Source organism: Lynx canadensis, chromosome B4, assembly GCF_007474595.2.
Source record: "Lynx canadensis isolate LIC74 chromosome B4, mLynCan4.pri.v2, whole genome shotgun sequence".
Classification (NCBI taxonomy): domain Eukaryota; kingdom Metazoa; phylum Chordata; class Mammalia; order Carnivora; family Felidae; genus Lynx; species Lynx canadensis.
Genome location: NC_044309.1, coordinates 95,872,492 through 95,900,432, shown reverse-complemented (window position 1 = coordinate 95,900,432; position 27,941 = coordinate 95,872,492). Strand labels below are relative to the sequence as shown.

Sequence of the window (27,941 nt, the reverse complement as noted above, 5' to 3'; positions counted from 1 at the left end):
TGCTTCTATTTAGCTATATGACTATAACCTCTCTGGCATGTAGTTCTTCTGCCCATGACATTCATTCTTTCATTCATTCACTCATTCATTCATCCATTCTACAAACACTCCTTGGACACCTGTTATATTCCAGAATCTGCTTTAGTTGCTAAGGATATGCAATGAACAAGGCAACAAAGTCCCTGATCCTGTGAAGCCTATTTGTTGCCAGGATGAGATTTAACAACAAAAATCGATAGACAGGATAATTCCAGGCAGAATATGCTATATATGTAATAAATCCATGTAATGTGTCAGGTATCAAGCAGAAGAGATGGCTATTTTAGATGAAGTGGCCAGGGAAGGCGTCTCTGAGGGAGTGATATTTAAGCTGCAACCCACTTGAAAAGCAGCCTTTTGTGCAAAGATCTTAGGGAAAGAGCACTCCCAGCAGAGGAAGTAGGTGCAAAGGCAGGAACGGATTTGTATTTCCAAGGGCGGTGGGAAGTCATTGGAGGGATTTCAGGCAAGAGCTAGACATGTTCTAATCTAGTCTCAAAAGATCGTGCTGGTGCTGGGTAAAGAACAGACTGTCAGCGGGGCAGGGGTGGAAGCAGAGAGACCAGTTAGGAGGCAGAGGCAGCCAAAGAGCAAGGGAGGTGGGTGACTTAGAATACGACTTGAGCCAGCAGGGACAGGGGATTGGGAGAAGTCAGTATCACAGAGACCTCAGGAGAAGAGCCAAAATAAGAGATCTGATCAAATGCTAAGAGACAGCCCTCAAGTCTGTCCTCCAAAAGATTTCGTACAATCCTGGGCACAATGAAGAGAAGTGATTGTACAGTTGTAGAATAAGAGTCCTGCAGGTTCAGCGTTGTTTCACCCAAAGGAAAACTCAAGTTTAAGGAGATAAAGTGATTTACTCAGGACCAGTCTAGATGGTCACATTTAAGAGATCTAGAGCTCCAAATTTCAAAGAGCTCGACAAGTCACATTTTAAAGTTTTTAGGTAAAAGATTAATAGATGCATGATTCCCCCTTACAACCAAAAATGGAGAAATTAAAGTCTAAAAGTGGAAAACTAGAATCTCATGGTATCTTCTTAGTGTGTCTTTGGCTGATTTCTCTAATTTGTATTGCATTTATAGCACATGATGTAAAATCCTTGGAGCCTTAGTATTGAATACAGAAGAGTGTATAAGAGAGAGAGAGAGAGAGAGGGAGGGAGGGAGAGAGCTGTCATGTTCAAAAGCCTCCAACATACACATATGGAGCCAGCTATAGGAGCATTTAGGTCAGCCTGTTAAGAGCATTTTTAATTTTTCTTATGCTATATCAGTGCATACAAAATGACCTAAATCAAAACAGGCTGGGGGTGGGGGTGGGAGGGGGTGCTGAGAAAATCTGGTGTGCCATTCACAAGGTCTTCACATAGATTTGGCATCCCATCCTATTCTAAGGCAGGAATTAAAAGGTCTGCATCAACTCAACTAAAGGTTCAAAGCTAAATCTACCAGTGTGTCCTTTGGTCCATGTGCTCTTAGAATCAGGGCAAGCTCAAAGGAAAGAGTCACTGTGCATCCTCCTTCCCATCGCTCAGAATGCTCCCTGGCCCCATACCTCGTCTGGGAGTCCTTCCAGAAACTCTGACCTTACGTAGCTCCATCTGCTCATTCGCTATCTACCTTTTCCCTTGGTTTCCTGCTGTCCCCAACCAAGGAAAGCCTCTATGCTACTTCTACAGCCTTTTCTCTCCAGAAAATTGGGGTTTTTTTTTTACTTTAAGACCATTTTCCATTTGCAGCTCCATGTGTGGCTAACAGATAAAAAGAAAATGGTAAAATGCACCGGAACTTCAGGTGTTGGCAAAATTTGAATTATGGACTTGCTCAGGACAATTTTTCTCTTTCTGTTTTCAATACCCGTGGAGCTCTCACAAGACAGAGTGCCCCGGGCATGATCACTGACAGGGAAGGGGGACAGCTGCACATTTCTTCTGTCTGGTTTTAAATGCAAAGCCTGCTTAGAGTTGAACTGGATGACCCCTGGAGACCTTTCAGAACTCAAGGATAACTAATTGCTTCCCAAAATTTTAAGAAAACATAATTTGTTGTCCACAGTACTCTCTCCAGATGTGGATCTATAATATATTCCCTAGAGATCTACCAAACAAATATCCTACCTATTAGCCAAAAAAAACAAAAAACAAAACACCCTGAACATCATAAGAACACCTGTAAAAGAGGATTGCAGGTTCTTGGCCACTGATGTCTTTTAAACAGAAACAAATAAAACGAAGACAATCACCTCCCAAATTAAAGGGTACCTTTCATCAGAGCTGATGTTCATGAATTCCACATTTTACATACCACTAATTATATGTAATTATTTATAAATATTTTATTTGAATATAATTACATATAATCATTAACTGAAAAACCAAAACAGGAATGATAGATCAGACTTCTTCCACAGAAGAAAAGCAGAATCATTTACATACATACAGTCATTAAGCAGAAAAAAAGTCTGAGTGACAAGCTGAAATGCAAACACTGCCAGTGGAAGGCAGCTCCTGGATGTGCCAGGCGGGGCGTGCGCTTAGGAAAAGGAGATAGGTCGCCCAATGCTGCCATCTTCAGATCACTACTGGTAGTACACCACTCTCGCAACCGTTCTGGTCAGCCAAATGGGCTGCAGGGGCGAGCTTGAGGGAACCAAGGCCACAGACACTCAACAAACCAACAAAATATACACTGGTCTCCCTGGTGACTTATGAAAACAGGGTGCAACATCTTTGTTCTGTTTGGTGTTAGGTACCTGAAGCTTTGGCTAAGGCACACACTCCAGTTAAAGAGAAATACAACTTTTTTCAAAGAACTTGTGATGGAAAAGAAATTTACTATTCCAATTTCCCTTTTAAAGGGTCCTTTTGCCTCCCTCTTCCTCCTACTCCCTGGATGCCTTGAAATAACTATATAACCTCTTTCTGAGAGTCCTTCTATATTCTTAAATTGCATTAAAGGGTACACACAAACATCCAGGAAGAAGCCTGGGTGTCTTTCACTTTCTCCAGGAAGGTGGCTTACACATATCACTTAATAATTGACTGAAGGGAGGAGTAAGCGAAACGTTCTCTCTGCCACCTCCACTACAAATTTGATCTTTACACACAGGTAGTATATATTTTAAACTAGTCACATACAGCATTCCACATCTAGAATTCCACTGTCCACACTTCCAGGACATGGGCACAAAGAAAGAGGCTAGCAAAGAGAGTTTAGAAAAGTCCTGAGATGTGCTAAATGTAACAAAAAGGTATATGCTAAATTTGATTTACTTTATATATAAAAGAGTCTCAGGTCCTCACTGAGATCTCACTTATCGTTATCTTGTACATGGTCTAAAGTTTACTCATGTAGCTTGAAGCCCATACCCTAACCTAAGAGGGGGATGAAAAAGACAAAAAATTCAGACCTAACAACTCAAAAACACAGAAATATAAAATTTGATACTTGAGCATACAAACCTAAACACCTCCACACCTGAGGTTATCGCTAAGCAATTCAACAATGATGTTAGAACATCAAGATAAAAGGGAAAATCAGCCGGAAGATGCCCCAGTTTAAAAAAGTATTCTCGGGGCGCCTGGGTGGCTCAGTCGGTTAAGCGTCCGACTTCGGCTCAGGTCACGATCTCGCGGTCCGCGAGTTCGAGCCCCGCGTCGGGCTCTGGGCTGATGGCTCAGAGCCTGGAGCCTGCTTCCGATTCTGTGTCTCCCTCTCTCTCTGCCCCTCCCCCGTTCATGCTGTGTCTCTCTCTGTCTCAAAAATAAATAAACGTTAAAAAAAAAAAGTATTCTCGGGGCACTTGGGTGGCTCAGTCGGTTAAGTGGCCAACTTCGGCTCAGATCATGATCTCGCAGTCCGTGAGTTCGAGTCCGAGTCGGGCTCCACACTGACGTCTTGGAGCCTGGAACCTGCTTCGGATTCTGTGTCTCCTTCTCTCTCTGCCCCTCCCCCACTCACACTCTGTCTCTCAGAAATGAATAAATGTTAAAAAAAATTTTTAAAGAAATAGAAAAAAGAGAAAGAGAAAGGAAGGAAGGAAGGAAGGAAGGAAGGAAGGAAGGAAGGAAGGAAGGAAGAAATGTATTCTCAGGGATGTCGCCTGAGTACAGACTTGCTATCTTACCACTAACTGGATATAGAGCAGTCATTACTACACATTTCCATTTTATAGATGGGAAGACGGAGACTCAATAATTAAGTGACTTTCCCAGATTCCACAACTCATAGCAGGCAGAGCTAGGAGTCAAGCTCATGTCGAAACTTCAAATCCAATGTTCTTCCCTCATCAACAAGTTCACTTACAAATGTAGGGCCACTATCAGTCAGTTCCTGTTGCTGAAATAATGAAATCCTTCCAGAATGGGTATATAGCTATAACCCCACACTCCCCAAGTCCCTGCCACCACCACACTGCCCAAGCCCCATCCAGGTTCCAACCTCCACACCCTCCCCACCACTACTTCTTCATAATCTAGCAAATAAGACCCCATGCTTGTAAAACTGGGACCCCCAGAACACAATTCCCCACTACAAGCACTACAAGCATCTGTTCTTTTTTTTTTTTAAATTTTTTTTTTTTTCAGCGTTTATTTATTTTTGGGACAGAGAGAGACAGAGCATGAACGGGGGAGGGGCAGAGAGAGAGGGAGACACAGAATCGGAAACAGGCTCCAGGCTCTGAGCCATCAGCCCAGAGCCTGACGCGGGGCTCGAACTCACGGACCGCGAGATCGTGACCTGGCTGAAGTCGGACGCTTAACCGACTGCGCCACCCAGGCGCCCCTACAAGCATCTGTTCTATTTGGTGCCTAGATCATATCAAATGGGCAAAGGAAGAATGCTACTCAAAGATGTTCTAACATCAGAGTCTGTACTTTGATAAGTGCAAAAAAATAAAAGAAAAACTTAAAAGGGGCTCTGTGTCTCACGGCCCTGCTTTCACAGCGTTTTCTCTAACATCTTTCCATCCTAGTTCGAACAAGTAGCATGTCAAAATATATACTCGAAGAATTGTTGAAAGGTGGAACTGTCCCAGGTCCCCTCCCACTCACCCCTCTACTGCCCATCCCCAGCTACTGGGGTTTGAATTTTAGCTACATCATTTCAGTTTACAAGCAGCAGGTATCTTCTCTCCTTTGGCCCAAATTCCCTTAATTTCCATTAAATTGCAAATGACAATAGGACTGGAACAGGAATGAGCTTTGATAGCTAAGCAGGAAGGTTTTTCTTAATATAATTTATTGTCATATTGGCTTCCATACAACACCCAGTGCTCATCCCAACAAGTGCCCTCCTCAGTGCCCATCACCCACTTTCCCCTCTCCCCCACCCGCCATTAACCCTCAGTTTGTTCTCAGTATTTAAGAGTCTCTTATGGTTTGCCTCCCTCCCTCTCTGTAATTTCTTCCCCTTCCCCTACCCCATGGTCTTCTGTTAAGTTTCTCAAGATCCACATATGAATGAAAACATATGGTATCTGTCTTTCTCTGACTGGCTTATTTCACTTAGCGTAATACCCTCCAGTTCCATCCACGTTGCTACAAGTGGGCAGATTTCATTCTTTCTCATTGTCAAATAGTATTCCATTGTACATATAAACCACATCTTTATCCATTCATCAGTTGATGGACATTTAGGGTCTTTCCATAATTTGGCTATTATTGAAAGTGCTGCTATAAATATTGGGGTACATATGCCCTTATGCATCAGCACTCCTATATCCTTTGGGTAGATTCCTAGCAGTGCTATTGCTGGGTCATAGGGTAGTTCTGCTTTTAATTTTTTGAGGAACGTCCACACTGTTTTCCAGAGCGGCTGCACCAGTTTGCATTCCCACCAACAGTGCAAGAAGGTTCCCGTTTCTCCACATCCTCTCCAGCATCTGTTGTTTCCTGATTTGCAGGAAGCTTTTGGATAGAAATGTTAAGGCAAACAAATCACCATCAGAAATAAAAAGTAAAAATGGGGACTGTACTGTTTAATCCCTGGAAGAGTCTCATGCCCCTGAAATGTCCCCCAATCACCAGACATCAATTTTTGTTATTGTTCCTTTGACCATTTGATCTACAAATACTCCCAAGAGTAGCACATAAAGCCACATTACACCCGGATGCAGTGACTACCCCAATGCTTTGTCTCCAGAGCAAGGGTTCCTGATGGCGGAAGTTCTCAGGGACCCGATTTCAAGAGACAGCAGAAAAGGGGGTTTTGCATGCTTTGTTATTTTGGCCCAAGCTAGCCTTGGATACAATAAGAGTGTAAGAAATGTGAGAAACTTAGAGCCAGATCCATTGGTCTCCTGCAGTCTTGGGGCAACAGATGTTGTGTAACCACAGGCCACTCACACCACATCTGAAAGCCTCCACTGGCAAAACGAAGCTGCTGCTCATGTGTTCACACATTCAGGGGCCAGTCTCTGTATAGATTCCAAGTACTAGTGTCCAAATGCCTCATGTGATGGTAGCTACACCTAGATTTCTACACTCATATTTCAGCATGAGCCTCTAAACGAAAATCGGTATAGTTCTTGCCAAGTCACAACTTAATCAAAACACATTTTATCAATTTATATTTACTAAATTCCATAGTGCTGAACTCCAGCTGAGATTACAAAAGTAGGTAAAGATGTGGTCTCTATGCTCAAGACATGTGGAATGTGGGAGTGCCTGGGTGGCTCAGTTGATTGAGCATCCGACTCTTGATTTTGGCTCAAATCATGATATCACAGTTCACCCCTCACATCAGGCACTGAGCTGGCAGCATGAAGCCTGCTTGGGATTCTCTCCACTGCCCACCCGCCCCGGCCCACCACCTCTCTCAAAAATAAATAAATAAACATTCAAAAATTTTTAAAGAGAATCGTTAAATATGACTGGGGAGACAAGATTAATACAAAAATAATAATAATAAACTGCAGTTTTTATCTTCCCACAAACTCACTCTGTCTTGAAATTGCAGTGTGCTTATCTGTCTCGAACGCAAAGAGTATGAAGTTTGTGTTAGGCTTTTAAGGATTAATGGGCCCTTAGAAGAAGGATTAATGGGAAGAGGGGAAGTAAGTGGAAAGGGTAACTTCAGGGGCCTGCATGAGGAGGGTGACTTCTGGGAACCCCAAATGAGCATCAAAGGAAGGTAGAGGTAAGTCAAATGATAGAATGTACCAGGTCACAGGCTCCACTTCAACCGGTAGAGACCGCCGCTTTTGCCAGCCATTCGGCTCAAAAACAAGTAGAGAAAAAGAGGAGGGTTGGGATTTGAGTAATGTCTTGTCAGCTAGAAGACGATGATCCTGAATTGTGGAAACAGCGTATATTGTCTTGGGTTAAGAACGGCCATCGAATGAATTAAAATGTAAAAACCTAAGCTCTGAGGAAACATTACAGCAAACCTTGTGGAAAATTGATCATCAAATATAAGAGGAACATCCGTAGGGGGGAAAAAAGCGTCAGCAGAAAACAACTTTTATTGAAGAATACATTGACATAGGCGATTTTCAGCAGCACTGCTTTGGTTGGGATTTTTCTGTATGTCTCTTAACTATTGCTTCCTATATTTTTTTGGTTGCTTCCAAGAACAAATGGATGATTTTGTTTCAGAGCCCTCTGGCCATTTCAGTTTTACTGTCCCTCCTCCAGCTTATCTGTGAGCATTTTCAAAGAAAGGCCACCTGACTTATCATTTAACATTTACTAGTTTTTACGTCAGGATTTAATGGTATTTTTTAATCTTTTAAAAAAAATTTTTATTTTTATTTTTAAAAAATTTTTTTAGTGTTTATTTATTTTTAAGACAGAGAGTGACAGAGCATGAGCAGGGAAGGGGCAGAGAGAGAGGGAGACGCAGAATGTGAAGCAGGCTCCAAGCTCTGAGCTGTCAGCACAGAGCCCGACGCGGGGCTCAAACTCACGAACCGTGAGATCATGACCTGAGCCAAAGTCGGACGTTTAACCGACTGAGCCACCCAGGCACCCCCCAAAAAAATTTTTTTTAATGTTTTATTATCCATCTTTGAGAGAGTGAGGCAGAGCATGAGTGCGGGGAGGGGCAGAGAGAGAGGGAGACACAGACTCCGAAGCAGGCTCCAGGCTCTGAGCTGTCAGCACAGAGAACGATGCGGGGCTCAAACTCAAGAATCATGAGATCATGACCTGAGCTGAAGTCAGACGCTCAACCAACTGAGTCACCCACATGCCTAGCTATTTTTTTTTTATTATTAAAAAAGGAAGAAATAGAAAAAAGAACTATGATGAACTAACAGTAGTGATCAGCTTGCAGTCAGCAGGAGAGCCACCCAAGCAGTTTGCCCACCCCTGAAACCCTGACAAAATTCACTCTAAGACACTCCATCCCCAGGGCTAGGCTCCAGGTCACAATGGCCATGTGCTGGCCCAATTACAGACCTTCACCATCCCACTGCCCTAAAGTGAAGGCCCACACTTCTCTGTATGGCAGAAAAGACCCTCCGTGTCCTAGCCCCTGCCTCCTCCAGCCTTATCTCTCAACCCTCTGCCTCCCCATCGTCCACTCCTCAGGGAACTATTGGCAACTGTGCAGACTGCCATGCTCTCTTCAGCTTCCCATCTAGGCCTTTGCACATGACCTTCCCTCTGCATGGAATGCCCTTGTCCTTGTCCAGCTCCTTTGCCAATTCCTGCTGGTTTGCCAGCTTAGGTGGCTCTCTCCTCTCTCCTGGTAGAGCACTTCTGGATCCATGTGGATATTGCCAGTCTTGTCTGTCGTCTCCACCAGGCTCTGAGCTCCCTAATTTCAGGTAACTCTGACAGGGTCTGACTTGTTTGGGTTGTTCTTGTTGTTTAATATCTGGTCTCCAGCACCCAGCTGACATGCAGCAGGTGCTCAGCAAATACTGAAAGAGGGAGGAAAGGGGAAAGCAAGGAGAGTTTTCCAGTGGGCCAAGCAACAGGTCAATGCCAGTCTTCCAGATCAATAACTACTACCTTCAGCAAATATTCCAATATTATAGACTTTTCTGTAAAGATGAAAACCCTCCTACAGTAGAAATCCAATCAGTTTTCACCTACAGCTTCAGAAATAGATCTGTCCCTTGACATCTCTTCAACAACAGCCAATGGTCCTCCAAGCCATTGAGGGAGGGAGGAGCCATCCTACTGGCAGGCCTTCAAAGATTGATTGGCAGTTACTTCCTGCAGAAGCTCAGTAGTCTTGTGGTTCAGTGGCCCCTGGCCTATTTCATCACAAGCAGTAACTCTGAAGGTCCACTGATTCTGACCTCTGGATCCTCATCAAAAATGTTGGGGGGAGAGTTTTTCAGTTTGCCAGGTCTGAAACTTGTAGGTAACTGGAGACTAGCCAGGGAAAAATGCTAACTGTGCATTGTCAGGGTGTGAAGGAGTTTAAGTGTGATAGATCCAGGCCCTGAAGTGCCTCACGGCCCAGACTGCTCAGAATTAGCAACCACGAGGAATTTCTGTTGGCATCACTGCCCAGACCTTCACTGAGCAGATGATGACACATGAGATCCAACGGATGCTATTTTCTCCTGAAGATGATTTTGTGAGATGACCACCCATCCAATGCTGTTTTCCACAAAATTCTCTGGCTCTTTCAAAGGTATTATGAATACAAATAGGCTTCTTTTTAATGAAGCCCTCTGGATCTACAGCTATTTTGAGTTTCACAAGTCAAAAGCTGGTTTTATGTTCAGTAGTATTACTCGTTGGACCCTAGATGTAGTACCAGAGTCTCGATAAAGCATCTTCATAACAAAGCAATTCACATTGTTTGGTTCTCTTTCTAAAGCAATTCCATCTTTTTCCAAACAACCCTTTACTGACTTATTATGTAACTAGCTACCTTGAAATGGTTAAACTTCACCCTGAGGACACACACACACACACACACACACACACACACCATTTCATTGCAGGTAGGTGGATCAGCATCCCATTTATATATGTGCTTAATCTACTTTGCACAGAAGACCTACTTAAGCAAATGCTGTAGGTTTGAAGTGCCCAAGAACTGACTTTTATAACCTAAGCAATTCTGAGCTCCTTGAAGGAGAAGAAAACTGATGAGCACATTCTCAGCCATTCATCCTTTGGCATGTCCTAAAATGTTCTGCATCAAATCACACATTCTCCCCAGATGTGGTGATTTTAAAGGTCAGCTCTCAGAGGCTAGTATGAAAAATGAGGTTTTTACTGACTCCCAAGTAAGCTGTGGGCAGTCACCACTGCCTTTAGAGGGTCGTTTTATTTTTATCCCTGCATTACTAAAAGCAACACCCTCCCAGACATTAGGGCTAAAGAGCTTGCACTTGCTCACCTATTTCTTTCCAGGCAAGACCAAGAATCCTGGAGACAATTATACACCTGAAAACTGATGAGAAAGGTATGTTTAGTGGGGAAAGCCATTCTTACCACTCCATTACACCAAGCAGTCTTCTATCTTAAGTTTTTATTAATGAAGTCATGTTTCTTTTCCAGTCACTAACCATCAGCCCTACCATCATCATCTCTCACACTCAGAGTCGACACTAACCATCTATATGTGTAAATGGGCTGAGAAGATTTACCTGTGAACTGGGGTCCCTGTCACAATGAGGGTCTATAGGTAATTGAACCTCCAGATAGCATTTCAGCTCAATTGAGCTCCCCTATCTCTAATAATAACCACTGCCTTACTGAAACCTACTCTCCACTACAGTGCTAAGCACTTTACATCATGCTCGCAATACCTCTAAGAGGCAGGCACTGCAACAGTAATATAATAGGATAGCACTTTGACTTTGGAGTGTAAGATCAGGGTTCAAGGGTAGGCTCTGCCATTTACCTGACCTTAGGAAAGTTGTTTAGCCTCTCTGAGTCTTAAGTTATCCATAAAATAAATAAAATGAATCGCTAACATTTATTGAATTCTTACTATATGCCAGTGCTAAATCCTCCCATTTTACAGCTGGGGAAACTGAGACTTAGGCTCAGTAACTTGGGCAAGTGTTGGGGTGATAGAGCTGAATTGGAATTGGTTATGCCTAACCCCCAAAATCTATGATGTCTGCACTCTATTACACTGTTTGCCCCCTCTTCTCTGCGACTGAATGCTGCAGGTCCCTAGAATTGATGCTCACGTCATATTCTTAATAGCTGGGCTTGGCGTGTGCCAAGAAATACAGGGGTCTGTCTAGCTTGCCCGCAGCCATCCTTCCACAGCTGGCACTGGGCTAAGTGCCTTTATTCCTTTGTGGCCCCAGGATCAGCCAAGTAACACAGCACAGGCTCATCAGGAGCCAGAGAGGAGCACGCACTAGAAACCAGTCATTAAAGGAAGCCACGTCTTCTGAGTCTTGCAAGTGGGAAAGAGCACTGCAATTAGCCTGGCTCAGGAGACCTGGGACCACAATAAATTTTGGCTAGGAAATAAAACATATCAAGCCTAGAGCACCAATCCCTCAGTTCTCTCTCCCTTCCTCTAATCAGCAGATTCCCCTGATCAATAAAGGGGGGACAGGCAGGAGACTGAAGATGAAATATGTCTTCTCCATTCAGGATCATGGACCCCTTCTAACAGAACAATAACTAAGCTCTGGCCAATTGTCTCCTTAGGTAAAGGCAGTCTGACTCCCAGAGACACTGGTCTTTTTAAGAGAAGCTAGGAATCTGGATGTTCATGTGTTAATGCACTTTTTTTTTTAATTTAAGAAAGGTGTAAGATGTGTATGTGTGTATGTGTATACACATACACACATACACACATATGTATGTATGTATATGTGTGTATGTGTGTGTGTGTGTATAACTCCACCTCCCCCAGGTTCAGACATTAGCCTGAAACCTCCCCCAGGTTCAGACATTAGCCTGAATCCTGCATCTGTGACAATAATTTGCTTCCAGGACACTGAGTGCATATCTCTCCTGCTTCACCTGGTCACTCTTTGCTCTGACATCCTAAACTCCTGAGAAATGGTCTGGTGTACTAGATTAGGACCGAGAAAATCTAATAGTTCAGTCCCTGCCACTATTTTACTGTATGGTCTTGGATAAGTCATTTCACTAGTCTGAATCTCCCTGTATTCATCTGTATAATGGGGATTCCTTTCCTCACCAAATTTCTATTGAGCACCAATTGTGTAATCAGCACTCTGTGGACACCGGAGACTTTGTTAGGGGATGATAATATGAGTCTCACCTACCTTGAAGTGCCATCATGGGACCCAAATGAAGAAGCACACATCAAATGCTCAAGCAATTACAGCAAGAGCTGTAACTCAGATGAAGGTTCTCTGTTCTGAGGCGATTAAGATCACAGATATCTTCATGGCTGACTCATCCCATCTCAGGCCTCTGATTCTACAGAGTCATTTCTACGGAGAAATTACCTGCTGCATAGGTGATTATGAGCTTAATTACAGGTCAACAGTTCCTGAAACTCAATCAAAGGAGCTTTCTGATATGCAAACAATCTACTGAGATGCAAAAGTTTCCTAAAGTATTAACACCTATTCTATCAGTAAGCATATGTAACAGCAAATAAAAAATTAACAATCTGACTGCTGGGAAAAGTCTCCCCACCTCATCAAAATCACCTCTGATCATCCTGAACCTGACCTAAGTGCCCTCCTTTCCCTAACTTTGCATTTACCAAGTTATATTTAAATCCCTATTCACTTATGTGTACCCCTCACTAGAAATAGTCCCCAAGAAGCAGGATCCTGTCTACCAGCTTCACAGTTGAATTCCCACCGCCTGAACATATAAAAGATGTTCAGTAAATGTTTACCAATAAATAAATGAGTGGGCCACAATTGATTCTATCAGAGTTGTGGAGAAGATATTTAGTAGGGACACAGCAAGTTCACGCCTTTGATAAAACACTCTCACAAGGAAGCAGAATCCAATGCCCCTTTTTTTTTTTTTTTTTTTTTTCCAACGTTTATTTATTTTTGGGACAGAGAGAGACAGAGCATGAACGGGGGAGGGGCAGAGAGAGAGGGAGACATAGAATCGGAAACAGGCTCCAGGCTCTGAGCCATCAGCCCAGAGCCTGACGCGGGGCTCGAACTCACGGACCGCGAGATCGTGACCTGGCTGAAGTCGGACGCTTAACCGACTGCGCCACCCAGGCGCCCCCCAATGCCCCTTTTCTCACCAATTATAGCTTTGGTTTTTATCTTGGAAGAGCTAAGTCTTCTTCATTAGTGTTAAGAGAAGAAAGGGTGAACAGCCCCAAAAACGTTTTTGTGAGCACTGAACATCTAAATGTTTCTAAAGTATGCCAATTTACGGTATCTCCCCATGTGTTACTACAGAGAACTTATAAACCTTGCTAGTTAGACACCAACATAGGACCCCTGTGTACAAACAGAGACACATCCAAAATGCATCAAAACTGGAACAACATCTTTTGGAACTCTTCCAATAGCTTCTTTGCATACTCTTATGTTAATGCAGCCAGCTTACAGCCAAACTCCACACACCTGGCTTGAATTCTCAGAAACTTGAACTCATAAGGAGGAAGAGCAGCCGAGATGTGAAACCCCAAATTTATTGCTTTCTTTAGTTATTAAGGGAGTGCTGCATGTATCAATGAACAGCATCACTCCTAATCTGCTTGCAAAGTTTAGTCAGGAATTCATATTTCATGCGCTCTCACCAGCACAAACAATATTTATTCATTTGTTTTCCAAAGCTGTTTCCTGCAACTTGCCTCTCTCTGTGTTCACTCAGGGGAGGTGTGCTATTAACTCTGGGGAGGTCTCCTCCATCTCCAGGGAGAAGCTTGACATCTTTTAGGGGAGGCCATACCTTTATTATTTATGGTTAAAACACTTCACGTTGCAAAGTAGCATCCTATCTCTGTCTAAAACCCCTTTGTAATATAAACTGCATAGTCTGCATTTCAGAAGGGAAAACTGAATTGTTGAAAGAAAATTACCCAAGGTCACACAGGGGACTTCCCTGCCCTTGAGTCTTACTGATGTGGCCACCTTGACAGCTAAGAGTACAGTCACGTCAAATACACTAGCTAGCTTTTATCGAATACTTAGCACTGTACTAAGCAGGTTTACAATGCATTATCTCATTAGTCCACAATAGCTCTGCAAGACTCAATGGTATTATCATTATTCTCATTTTAAAGATGAAGAGGGGCGCCTGGGTGGCTCGGTCAGTTAAGCATCTGACTGCAGCTCAGGTCATGATCTCTCAGCTTGTGGGTTCGAGCCCCACATTGGGTTCTGTGCTGACAGCTCAGAGCCTGGAGCCTGCTTCAGATTCTGTGTCACCCTCTCTCTCTGCCCCTCCCCCACTCGTGCTCTGTCTCTCTCTCTCAAAAATAAATAAACATTAAAATAAAAAAATTTTTTTTTTATTTTTTTTTAACGTTTATTTATTTTTGAGACAGAGAGAGACAGAGCATGAGTGGGGGAGGGTCAGAGAGAGAGAGGGAGACACAGAATCTGAAACAGGCTCCAGGCTCTGTACTGTCAGCACAGAGCCCGACGCAGGGCTCGAACTCACGGACCGTGAGATCATGACCTGAGCCAAAGTCGGACGCTCAACCGACTGAGCCACCCAGGCGCCCCTAAAATAAAAAAAATTTTTAATAAAGAATCAGATCAAGTGCTATGGGGAAGGATACTTATGACTTTACCCAGAAAGAGAACAATAGGAAGGGTGGATATCGATTAGATAAAAGTAGTACTCACCAATAACGACAAGCTAATGCAAAATTAGAAAATAGAAAATTAAAATAGGTACGGAAACCAACTTTTAATTTAAAAAAAAAAAGTGGCATCTGCTAACTTTTTTCTCCAAAATGAAAGAAAAAGGAAAAGCAAACGAAACTCATTAGCTACATATGATGTTCACTGGACCACTTTGCAGTGTACCTGGGTAAAAAGTCATAAGCCCTGTATCTCCAGAGCAATTCCAATTTATTCTTTCTTGTGTAGATGTAAAAGATACAGTCTCTCCTGACAGCACAAGTGTTTGATAAATGGGTGAACACCTCATTGCTCCTTTTCCAAAGCCAAGACTCCCTTTACCAAGCTCTTACTTGACATGCCAAAATGACTTTGGAAAAACAAGAAGGCTTTATACTAAATGTTAATAGTGGTTATCACTGGTCTGATATTACAAATGATCTTTATATTCTTTTCCTTACTTATCCATTTTTTTAAAAAATTTTATACAATGACTATATGTCAGTTGTGTAACAAGGAGGAGAAACAAAGAGTTTTGGTAAAGACTTTTCAATAACAGAGTCCCCAAGTCACCCTGCATCCACCCTCCCTTCCTTTCAGAGAGAATGGTTGTTTATGGACACTATAAAGGACAGACAGGCAGACCCTGAAAAATGATGAGGCCCCTGGGTGATTTATTCCTCCCCACCCTCCCAGCATTTCTTACTTACATCCAGTGTGGATTTAAGCCCTCAAATGACAGCATTTCCATTTTCTGGGAAACCTCTTCCCACTATGAAGTCCACTCATCAGAAATATTCCAGAAATGCCCATCCTTACAGTGACAAGCATATAAAACTCTAAGCAAATTACAATATTTCTAAGAGGGGAGCAAAGAGATGTTTAATCACCGTGTGTTCAGTCTCGTGTCGTGTTTCTCATTGTGCTTCCATTCATCGTGGTGGCTCATAATGTACAGCAATACATTTTACATCTACTAAATGTGTTCTGGGTTTTTATATCACAGTTCAGAAGAATAGCTTTGAAAATCCTTTTGACTCCTTTATTTGAAAACTACATTTGTGGAATGGGGTAATTAAATTCCTATAGTTTGATATAATATTACCTCTGCTATTCTAGCTCATAAAAAAAAAAATTCCAACCATCTTCTCCCTGCTTTTGCTAGAAATGGAATTATACCATAGACATTTCTGTTAATACAAGTCTAAGATTTTGAGAGCCTACTCCATTGTAGTTAAACCAGAAAACTCCTTCTCTTGTACATCTTTATGGAAATGAAAATGACTGCAGAAATCTTCCGTGCTTGATGAATGCACACTAGCTTACTTTGAGAAGAAAAAGTAAGAAGGGCTCAATGTCAGGGCTTTTGAATCACAGGAAGAAGTTATCTCTAGATGAAGAGCTAGATGATTTAGGGTCTTTAAATGACTCTAAAATTATTAAATCAATAATATACAACCCTGGCTGCAGTTAGGATTTGTTGGGTAATGGTGAGATCGAGTACTACCATACCTGAGTATGAGGTAGATAATGACAAGCCACACATCACAGAAGTATTTCCTTTCATTTGCTCCTCGTTCAGCATCAGGTGGGAGGAGAATCTCCCAGTTTTAAAGAAGACATTTGAGGCCCAAAATGTTAATGTGATTTGTCTCAGAATACAAGTTTAGGAAGTAACAAAGCTGGTACTCATATAAAAAAGAGAAGAGATAAATGCTGGCAAGGATGTGAAGACAAGGGAACACTTTTGCCCTGTTAGAAGGAATGTAAATTGGTGTAGCCACTATGGAAAATAGTATGGAAAACTTCCTCAAAAAGTTAAAAATAGAGCTGCCATATGATTTAGCAATCCCACTTCTGAATATATATTCAAAAGGAATGCAAACAGAATATTAAAAAGATATCTACACTCCCATGTTTACTGTATTATTATCCAAAATAGCCAAGATACAGAAACAATGTAAGTGTCCATCAATGGACGAATGCATAGAGATGTGGTATTCATTCAATGCAGCCCTGAGGAAAAAGGAAATTCTGCCATTTGCAACAAAATGGATGGACCTGGAGGGCATTATGCTAAGGGAAATAAGTCAGACTTAGAAAGACAAATACTGTACGATCTCACTTATATGTGGAATATAGAAAAGCCAAACTCTTAGGAACAGAGACTAGATTGGTGGTTACCAGGAGCTAGGGAGTGAGGGATATGGGGAGGTATTTGTCAAAGGGTACAAACGGCCAGTTATAAGATGAATAACTTCTGGGGATCTTAATGTCCAGCATGATGATTAGAGTTAATAATACTGTATTGTATACTTGAAAGTCACTAAGAGACTATATCTTCACAAAAAAGAAATGGTGATTCTGTGACACGTTGCAGGTATTAGCTAACTGATCAGACCACAATATATGAATATATCAAATCAGTGCATTGTCCACCTTAAACTGCCACAACATATGTCAATCATATCTCAGGCAAGCTGAGGAAAGTGAAGAAAGCTGGCACTCAAGCCCCACTGGACCAGCTTCGGGTTTAGGCCCTTTCCAGCACATCACACCACACCGCATACTGCCCACCAGACACCCCAAAAGCAGCTTCATCAAGTGCTGAGGGACTCCAGCGGTGGGCCTGCGGTGCTCCTGCATGAATAAAATTAAGTGGGCACAGAGCTCACTCGCAGCACAGAACGAATAGCTACCAAAGCAGCTCTATTTTTACGAGTCTCCAAATATCTAAAGTAGGTTGTTGAGCTTTTTTTCCCTCATCTGCAGTTACACGATGGCTCTCTGAAGCCCCTAGGATACAATTTTAAGTGACGAAGAAAGATTTGAGTTGCAAAAATACACAACTATTCTGGGTTACAAATGGATTTGTTTCTAACCATAGTGGGCAATATACAGCTCACTTTTTTAATTCCAAATAACCGTGGTGTTCTCACCATAGCTGGCAAGGCATCTCATAATGGCATTATCATAAGTGAAACATACACAAACAGAGAGAGAAAATAGCCTTAGCTCTGATATCAAAGTTCTCAGAAGAGAGATAGTCAGAAGGAAGTGTGGTCTTAGAGCACCCAGGCAAAAAAACACGAAGGGAAAACACTGAAAAAGTTAAGCTTCTATGGGGCTAGCTGAAGAAATGTAGCACCTCGTAGATTCTACAATTTTTCTATATGCACAGAAGACATAAAAGTGAAAGTAATGAGTTGGAATAGATACTATTAACTTTTAATTAAGTTACTCTTACAAATAATATACACACTGATCATCTGCCCAAACATCTCAATTAAGAATGTATAAAAGTGCATTCCTTCCAGCTTTTTGTCAGCTTTGTATCAAATGATCCAAACAGCTGAACTAGTTCAAAGACTCCGCATGGAATAAATAAGCCTGGGGCTTATTGCAAGCTTTCTGTAGAGATACTAAAATGGTCATTTTTAATGTCATCCATCTTCAGAAAGAACTAGAGCTGGGTGTAAGTCTTTTAAAAGCATACATAAGGGGAGCCTGGGTGGCTCAGTCAGTTAAGCGTCCGACTTCGGCTCAGGTCATGATCTTGTAGTCCGTGAGTTCAAGCCCCGCGTCGGGCTCTGTGCTGATTGCTCAGAGCCTGGAGCCTGTTTCAGATTCTGTGTCTCCCTCTCTTTCTGACCCTCCCCCATTCATGCTCTGTCTCTCTCTGTCTCAAAAATAAATAAACGTAAAAAAAAAAATTTTTTTTAAAAAAAAAGAAAAAAAAAGCATACATAAGTTCCCCACTCTGAGCCAGGTAGACAAAGATGTGAGACCGGGAAACAAGCTAATGTCCTCCCACAGGCAGGAAAATATTAATTAGCAATTCATAAACTAAGGTTACCTTTACAATTACATTTCTAGTGTGAATTATAGTCGATTATTAGTTTAAGACTGACTACATTTCATTACTATTCTCAGCATGAGAAAGTCCTGGTTATAACTAGAAATTCAAGCACACTTGATTCATGACCATCAAAAGCCCCAATCAATGCAAACTCTTTTACTTGGAACCAATAAATTATTTGTTTTGATAAAATACAAACAGAACCTTATATTACTAATTTCCTGACAATGCTTTTGTGGAAAAAAAGTTAAGCTGGTGAACGGGTCTCTGTTCACAATGAATTCTCCCCTTTCAAAAATCATTCTAGATTTGTATCTCCTAAACTGTGTTCCTTAGAATATTAATAGCATAGGATGCTAACATGTGTTCCATAAAAAGAGACTTCTGCAATCATATAATGTACTTTCTTAATTCTTAAGTTCACTGTTTTTACATTTTAACATTATCTTACAAACAATATCAAAAATTTTGCTAACTAAATCTTTTTTCCCCTTTAGAACAAGCTATTGAATTAAGAGTATATTTTACAATCAATGGCATCTTTAAACAGGGAAAACATGGTAAGTTTGGAGAAATAAGTTTTTTATCACCTGTGGAGATTCACCCTACACATTATCACATTAGAGTCCCTGAAAAGTCTCAGTACTTTAAAAAACAAAGCTGTTTTCTTTTTTTAACTCAATGGTTCCCAAATATATTTGCCCGTAGATCCCTTCTTTTCTAGAACCCATAATAACATTTCATGAGACTAATGTTCTGGGAACATATTCTGGGAAAGAGTGCTTATTCTTTTATTACCATTGGCCAAGACTCTTCTCTCATCAGCTTTCCCAAGACCCAGTGACAGAAACCCTCAATCATGAAGTGAAGGTAAGTATGTGTCAGGGTCAACAGAACTGAATGGATGACCTAAAACTCTCTGTAGAGAGAAAATTCCAACTAGGCCAGAGGCCAATTTATTCTGCTTGGAAACATCTGAGGTGTATTCATACTGATTGCTTTCTCTTACAAATGGTGCACAGCTTTGTCTGTTTCAAATGCCTCCATGATGTGAGAAATGAATAGACTGAACAGAAACCATCTGCATGATGGGACACACCGTAGATGGGAAGCACCATTTGGTGAAAGGCACCCCTTTACATTTCCCAACATTGGGAAGGAAGCGAAATCGATATTTTTCTAGGACTGATTCCTAAATCCACTTAATCAGCAAGTTTCTGTTTATGCATTCCCATAAAATTGGATAATATAAGTCATGTGGTCAAAGAGCAAGCAGCAGGGGAGTTTAAGAGTAGACACTCAAAACAGAACCAATGACATGGCGCTCATAGATGCAAGCATTCATTTTCAGGCCCAGACCAAGTCCTAAATAAACTCATCTCATATTACACAATATTAATCTCCCAATACTCTATGAATCCAGCTTGTAGAAAAAAAGTATCAAAATATGGAAATAAGACTGGAAGATTACCATGTGTCTTTTGAATGAAACATTCAAGCATTGTCTAATAGGCCCATGGGCCTATCAGGTCAACTGACCCTCTTTGACTAACAGCATCAGCATTACCTGGGATCTTGTTAGAAATGCCAGATCTTGGGGCACCTGAGTGGCTCAGTTGGTTGAGTGTCCAACTCTTGGTTTTGGCTCAAGTCATGAACTCCCAGTTTCCTGAGTTTGAGCCCTGCGTCATTGAATCCCTGCTTGGGATTCTCTCTCTCAATTTCCCTCTCTCTCTGTCCCTCCCCTGCTCACATTGTCTCTGTCTCTCTCAAAATAAATAAATAAACTTAAAAAAATTTTAAGAAACAAAAACAAACAAACAAAACAATGCCGGATCTCAGGCCCCATGCTGGGCCTACCTGACCAGAATCTGCCTTTTAACAACATCCCTAACTTATTTTATATACATTATGGTTTGAGCAGCATTAATCTAGGGAACGTAAGCTTTCCCGACTTCCTATTTACTACTCATTAGGGCCCAGACGTTGTGAAGTTAGATGGTAACTTGTGAAGATAGATAAATCGCAAGTTATTTTTGTCCACTAGACACGCAAATGATTTCTGCCTGGGAGAAAAGACAACCTCAAGGTTATGTAGTTTTTGCCCATAGAACACAAATGACTTTGCACCTTATTCCAGGTTCTTTCTTTCAGGGACGATACGGTCTCAGTCTCGCAAATTCTTCCTTGAGCTGCATTTATCATCCTGCTTTCCCCTCATTAATTAGTTAAATAAACTTTTGACATGTGCTCAGCCCACATCATGGCAATCATGCTTGTAACTGTTTGCAGTTTAATTCAAAACCAGTCATCTCTCAACAGCGATAGGATACTTCCCTCTAGAGAACACTATTTTCTTAGGAAAAATAGTCAGCAAACGGTAATTAAAAACATCCACTATGACAAGAGATGAACCGAGCATGGGTTGGTCCCTCAAGGATGATGGTAGGTCTAACATGTACTCTAACCTCAGATACAAGGGCTGGGGACTGAGAGCCTAGTTCTGTTTCAGCTTGCAGACATGGTTTCTAGCCAAAGAACATTTTGTTTTATTTTAATTTCTGTATATGAAGGCCTTTAGATGTAATGTGCATTCTCCAGTTCTCCACAGGCTCCTACACTCCTTATTATCGTATATCAGGCTGTTTCACACATGTTTGCTACCTATCTGGCCCCTGAAGGCATTTAAGTTTACAACCCTTAAAGAAGACACTAATCTATTAAATCCACTTAAGCCAGCACTACGGTGGGAAATGGCTCGTCTCAAAATCATAGCACACTCCAAGCAGCCCTTACTGGGAATATTTTTGCATATCTATCATGCACAGACCCCGGACAGCTATGATGAGTATAAAAAGAGTGCAGCTGCCAAAACCAGTGGCCTTATTCATTATCCACCAGAGGGCAAATTATTTACATGTATAACAATGCATTTGAAATACATTTACCAAGCATCATCATCAATTTCTTCAGATACAAAAGAGTTTCATTTAAATGGTTCTCAGAGCATAGAAACCACTGGCTACATAAACAGCAGAGATAGCTTCATTCTCAAAGCTAAGCATTATTAAAATGTCAAAATAAATATCATGTAGAAATATAGCAAGAAGAAGCAATATCGCTATAGGCAAATAGCCTGGTCCCTCTGAAATCAGACCCAGAAGTTCAAAAGCAGCTTTGGATGAAACAGAATTTAGTGGTGGCCAATTAGTCCTACTGGACGTTGTTTTCTTCCTTGGATGGATTTGTTGACAGCACATCACAGAAAGTTATTAAGTGTCTGCTTTTACTCCCTATTTCCTAAGTGCTTAAATTCACTAAACAAGGAAAAGCAGGCACTATATAAACAGAGTCATTAATAATATAAATCTCACCTAGAGTAAAAGAATAATACGGCCTGTCTCATTGTGCTGCATAAATAGTGATTTCTGTGGTTTTCCATTTGTCCTCTCTATGGATTTTTCTCCTTTGGTACATCTCATCTCTCATTTTACTCCAGTACATCTTCAGGGGACTTAATGGGAACAACTTTGAGGAAATCAGCTAATAACATGTCCATTTCTCATCTGGACAGTTAAGAGGCCTCCCAACCAACACTATTCCCCCTACCACTGGACTTTTTACACCTCCCAGTGAGGCTGTAGTCAGCCCTTAATCTCTTAGTCTTTGTAACTGGGTCATTAAATTGGGCTTTTAGCTACAGTATATGGCTTGAGAGTCATTAATATGCACGTTATCCAATAGGTTATGTATTCCAGGGTTTACTTTGAAATGGCCTGGCCAGAATCTGTTCTTTCTTTCAAAACCACCTTCCAGCAGTTTCCCATTCACTTTGTTTCTGACTGAGAGATGCGTTATGGTTTCTAAAGTCAACAACAGTTTTAGGAGCATTTCAGGGAAAATCTCCCTCCCTAGCCTCCTCACACTGTGAGTCTCTCCCCCATACTCCCCACAGCACGCAGGAAAAGCTTTCCAAATTTCTCTTTGGTCTGCGAAACACTTTTCTTTTCTTTTTTCTTAAATGTTTATTAAATTTTTATATTTATTTATTTTGAGGGGGGAGGGGCAGAGAGAGAGGGGGAGAGAGCGAATCCCAAGTAGGCTCCACACTGTCAGTGCAGAGCCTGACATGGGGCTCGATCTCACAAATGGAGAAATCATGACCTGAGCCAAGATCAAGGGTCAGATGTTCAACCAACTGAGTGCCCCTGCGAAACACTTTTCAGAGTAGATGGGTAGAGTCTATAGACTCTATAGACTTTATAAAGCTTCCAGCTTCTGGAATCACAAGGCTTGTGAGAGGCAGGAAAGGAAAGGGAACTGGGGTGGGGGCACATGCAATATGAGAAAAAGAGAAATGAGTAGATCAGACAAAACCATGGTGAGTTCCCCCCTCCACTCCCCCCACCCCACCAACTCTCCACTGCATTTAGAAGAGGTTCAAAATCTTTGTGTTAAAGTCTTTTGCAAGTTTTACTCTCTTGGGTTTTGTTTTGTTTTGTTTTGTTTTGTTTTGTTTTGTTTTGTTTTTAACTGTCAAAGCTACTGCAAGATTCCAGGCAGGATTCTTGGCTCCCTTGGGGGACACTTGATCCTCCTTAACCTGTCACCAGCTACTTCCTACATAGAAATGAACCTGTCTTATGTGAAATTTAAGAAACACAACAGATGAACATAGGGGAAGGGAAAGAAAAATAAAAACAGAAAGGGAGGCAAATCATAAGAGACTCTTTTTTTTTTTAATTTTTTTTAAACGTTTATTTATTTTTGAGACAGGGAGAGACAGAGCATGAACAGGGGAGGGTCAGAGAGAGGGAGACACAGAATATGAAGCAGGTTCCAGGCTCTGAGCTGTCAGCACAGAGCCCGACGCGGGGCTAGAACTCACGGACCGCAAGATCATGACCTGAGCCGAAGTCGGCCGCCCAACTGACTGAGCCACCCAGGTGCCCCAGAGACCCTTAAATACAGAGAATAAACTGAGGGTTGCTAGAGGGGAGGTAGGGGGTATGGGCTAGATGGGTGATGGGCACTAAGGAGGGCACTTGTGATGAGCACTGGGTGTTGTATATAAGTGATGAATCACTAAATTCTACTCCTGAAACCGTTACTACACTACATGTCAACTCACTTGGATTTAAATAAAAATGTTTTTTGAAAAGAAGAAGAAATGAAACTGCTGGCCTCTGCTCCCAGTTCTGAACCCCAGTCTCCACCACTGAATTCAGAACTCAAACGCATTTGGAAGCTTCACCTTAAATCCACTTCTTCTGCATACCTTCTCACATATATTAATAAAAGCTCACACTGACTCTGGATTTTCATACTTTTGTGGATGAAAGGTCAAAAGCTCCTTGATGCAAGTATACCTTTTTGTCTTTTTCTTATTCCTACCTCATGGTACCTAGGATTCTTTAGCCATTTAAAGACTAACTATTGATTGGCTTTTGCAGAAGTACATGTATATTCCAGGAAAAAGGCAATGAAAAAAAATGAGAGAGAGAGAAACATGATTAATGACCCAATGATCTCTAACAGACGGAAGCACTTTTAGCTGTTGGACCTAAGGCAATCATAGCCAAGGGTATTAGAATCATGCTAAGGAATGTAAGTTCCAAAAGAAAACATATTCATCCTATAAATTTACTGGTCCTAGTATAATAGGTTTCAAGATACAAGTATTCAAGTATTCATTTTTTTCCCTGCAAATTTAAGTATAGAAACAAAAAATAATGCTCCCCCCAAAGATGTCCTGCTCTAATCCCTAGAAAGTATTACGTTTGCAGATATCATTAAGAATATGGACCATGAAATGGTGACATTATTGTGAATTATCCAGCAGGGCCCAATCTAATCACATAAGTCCTTAAAAACAAAACACCTTTCCCAGCTTCAGTCAGTGAAGAGAGATGTGGCAATGGCAGAGAGATCAGAGAGTTGCAACGTTGCTGGCTTTGAAGACAAAGGAAGAGGTCCATGAGCCAAAGAATGCAAGCAACCTCTAGATACTCGAGAAAGCAAAGAAACAGATTCTCCCCTGGGGCCTCCAGAGAGGAGCACAACCCTGTTGACACCTTAATTTTATTTTCTTTAATGTTTACTTATTTTTTGAGAGAGCAAGCAAAAGCATGGGGGAGGGGCAGAGAGAGGGAAAGAGAGAGAATCCCAAGCAGGCTCTGTGCTGTCAGCCAACACAGGGCTTGATCCCATGAACCGTGAGATCATGAGCTGAGCCAAAATCAAGAGTTGGTCGCCTAACTACCTGAGCCACCCAGGCATCCCAACACTTTAATTTTAGCTCAGTGAGAATTGTGTCAAACTTCTAAGCTTAATGAAACTGTAAGATAATAAATTTGTGTTGTTTTAAGTCATATGTAATTTGTTAACAGTAGTGATAGATATCTAATACAAAAGGCAATCCTTGTTTTCAGCATGGCCCTGCAATCTGGTGAGCAGGCATTCCCTGCTGGGTCCCCAAATCAGAGAGATTTCTTATTCTGGCTGAAACTGTCCCTCAGGTCCCCCCCCCCTTTCCCCCTTTGCAACTTGGCTGACTTTTTCATCTTTCAGGACCCAGTACAAACTTTCCTTCCTCTGAAAAATCTTAGTTTTACCTATACAGGCTACAAATTTCCCAAACGTGAGGACCGTGTTATATTCTTGGTGAATGTTAGTTTGAACGATGGACTTAATTAATTATCACTTTATGGAGTGTAAAAATAAAGGCCAACAAACCTACTTTTTTGTTACTGCTTTTAAAAAAGAAATAAGATCACTCACTAGGATCTACCTACATTCACATCCATGCAGCCCTACCTTATTCCTTCCCGTCCTCTCTTTGGACACACACAGAGCCTGGCAGAGTTGAATCCCGATTTGTGACTATTCAGAGAGTCAGACAAATAAGCAGTACATTCATCCCTGATGAAGAGTACAAGTTATAGGGAGTTAAAGGCTGAAACCAGGAAAATTTCAAGGGAAATCTTCCAGGCACGGAAAAAGTTCTAAAATGTGGAGTTTAAAGACAGAGCCAAGGTTTGAGAATTAAATAACAGAACTCAGCGGTGTGGTGGTTTTAAAACATGTCTACAAACCCTCTGACACTCCTTTCTTCCAAAGGTGGAGGCTAATCTCCTTCCCCTTCAACGTGGGCTGGAGTGAGTCCCTTCTAACAAACATAATATGGCTGACATGAGCAACATGTGATCAAGTCAGAGAAGTCATTACAACTTCCTCCCCACATCGATCTCTCTCTTTCTCCTCCTCCCCCTCCCCCCATTACTTGCTCTAGAGAAAGTGACTTGCCAATAGCCACATGAGTGAACTCTCTTGGCAGAAGATTCCCAAATCTTCACATAACTGCAGCCCCAGCCCACATCTTGACAGCAACCACAGGAGCGTCCTTGAGCCAGAACCACTCAGCTGAGATGCTCCCGAATTCCCAAACATCAACTATGAGATGACAAATGTTCGCTGTTTCAAGCCACTAAGTTTTGGAGTTATTTGTTATGCAGTAATAGATAGCCAATATACATGAGATACATTCCCTAGGGCAGAAGTTGCAAATTGGAAGTTAAGATCCTGATTCTGTCTACAAATATATTTTCCTCAGCTCACAATGTTTTTTATGAGCCAAAATCTTAAAATCATTTAAATTCATTTAGAAATCTAGATTTCCAATCTCTCTCAAAAATTTGGAGAACTGGCAACACAAAGCCTGCACTACTGTCTGGCAGCTGCCAGTGAAAACCGAGGACCTGCCTTCGGCAGTAGGCTCTAATGGGTTTACTGAAGCCCCCATTGACCCCACTAATTATTCATCTCTACATTGACACTAACAGCATGGCTTTTGCACTGCTGCTTCTCTTATATTAGAAAAACATTTCTCATTTCTTATATCTCTATGAAAACTAGGAAACAAAAGATGAACTGAAAGGGCCAGTTGTCTTAAGAAATGTAGGAGGGGCGCCTGGATGGCTCGGTCAGTTAAACGTCCAATTCTTGATTTCAGCTCAGGTCATGATCTCACAGTCATGAGTAACAGCCTGGTGTCGGGCTCCGTGCTCAGTGTGGAACCTGCTTAAGATTCTCTCATGGGGTGCCTGGGTGGCTCAGTAGGTTAAGTGTCCAACTTAGGCTCAGGTCATGATCTCACAATTTGTGGGTTCGAGCCCTGCGTTGGGCTCTGTGCTGACAGCTCAGAGCCTGAAGCCTGCTTTGGATTCTGTGTTTCCCTCTCTCTCTGTTCCTCCCCTACTCGCACTCTGTGTGTGTCCCTCTCTCAAAAATAAATAAAGGTTAAAAAAAAATGTAAGATTCTTTCTCCCTCTGTTCCTCCTGTGCTTGCTCACACACACGTGCTTCTCTCTCTCTCTCTCTCTCTCTCTGTCTCTCTCAAAACAAAAAACTTTTTTGAAAAGAAAAGAAATCTAGAGCATGTATTTCCTGGTAGGAGTGAAGAATATCCCTACATGCCTGATGTGACATCAATGTGTATCTATAGCAAATACACACAACTTAAGCTTCCATTTTTAATTCCTCTGATAGCTTTGTTCATTTAGGCAAATGGACTGGCCCCTGTGTAAGTGAGTGTGCTAAAGTTGTTCTTTCTTACCCTGGTCTCTTCGAAATGGGGTTAAGGTAAGGTAGATATGCTTGCTAGATTTGCATCTTAAAGGAAGCCACCAACATGACATTTTTCCTCTCATATTGCTTGTTTTGAGAAAAAAACCTTGTGGAGAACATAGTAACTATTAAATCTTTCTCTGGTTTTGTACTTATAATAATTGTTTAGCCTAAGCTTCTCATGGCTGTCTCAAATTGTGTCTGACCACACCCATATTCACTAATCAGTGATAACCTCAAGTACAACCCCTACTTTTTCATAAATGCATAACTTTTAGTATTCCTAATGTTTCTAGGGAAAAAAACATTGAACTAGAACAGAAGTCAATGAAATTCAGCACACAAGCCAAACGTGGCCCACTGCCAGCTTTTATAAGTAAAGTTTTATTGGAACACAGCCACCATTCATTCATTTACATACTGCCTCTGGCTACTTTTGCATCACAGTGACTTAACTGAGTAGTTGTGACAGAGACCTTATGAGCTGCGAGCCTAAAATATTTACTCTCTAGCCACTCCTTGAACAAGAAGGATAAAATATAAACATCTTAATGGCTGATAAGCTAAGAACACGTTGTACATCAAAGGAACACAACGCAGTAATCACTGAAGTCACCATGCCTTCTCCATAATATTTGCCTTGTAATCATCATGAATGACTCTAAAGCTTTGTTTACCTTACAAATGGATATAAATAGAACAGTTTTTTTCATTGAAAATGAACTCA

General features: G+C 41.5%; 1 protein-coding gene across 2 annotated transcripts in view; it reads right to left on the bottom strand.

The window, feature by feature from the left end:
* The window catches only part of TPH2 (tryptophan hydroxylase 2), a 103,580-nt gene that overhangs the window by 11,877 nt on the left and 63,762 nt on the right, over positions 1–27,941 (bottom strand). The window lies entirely within an intron of this gene.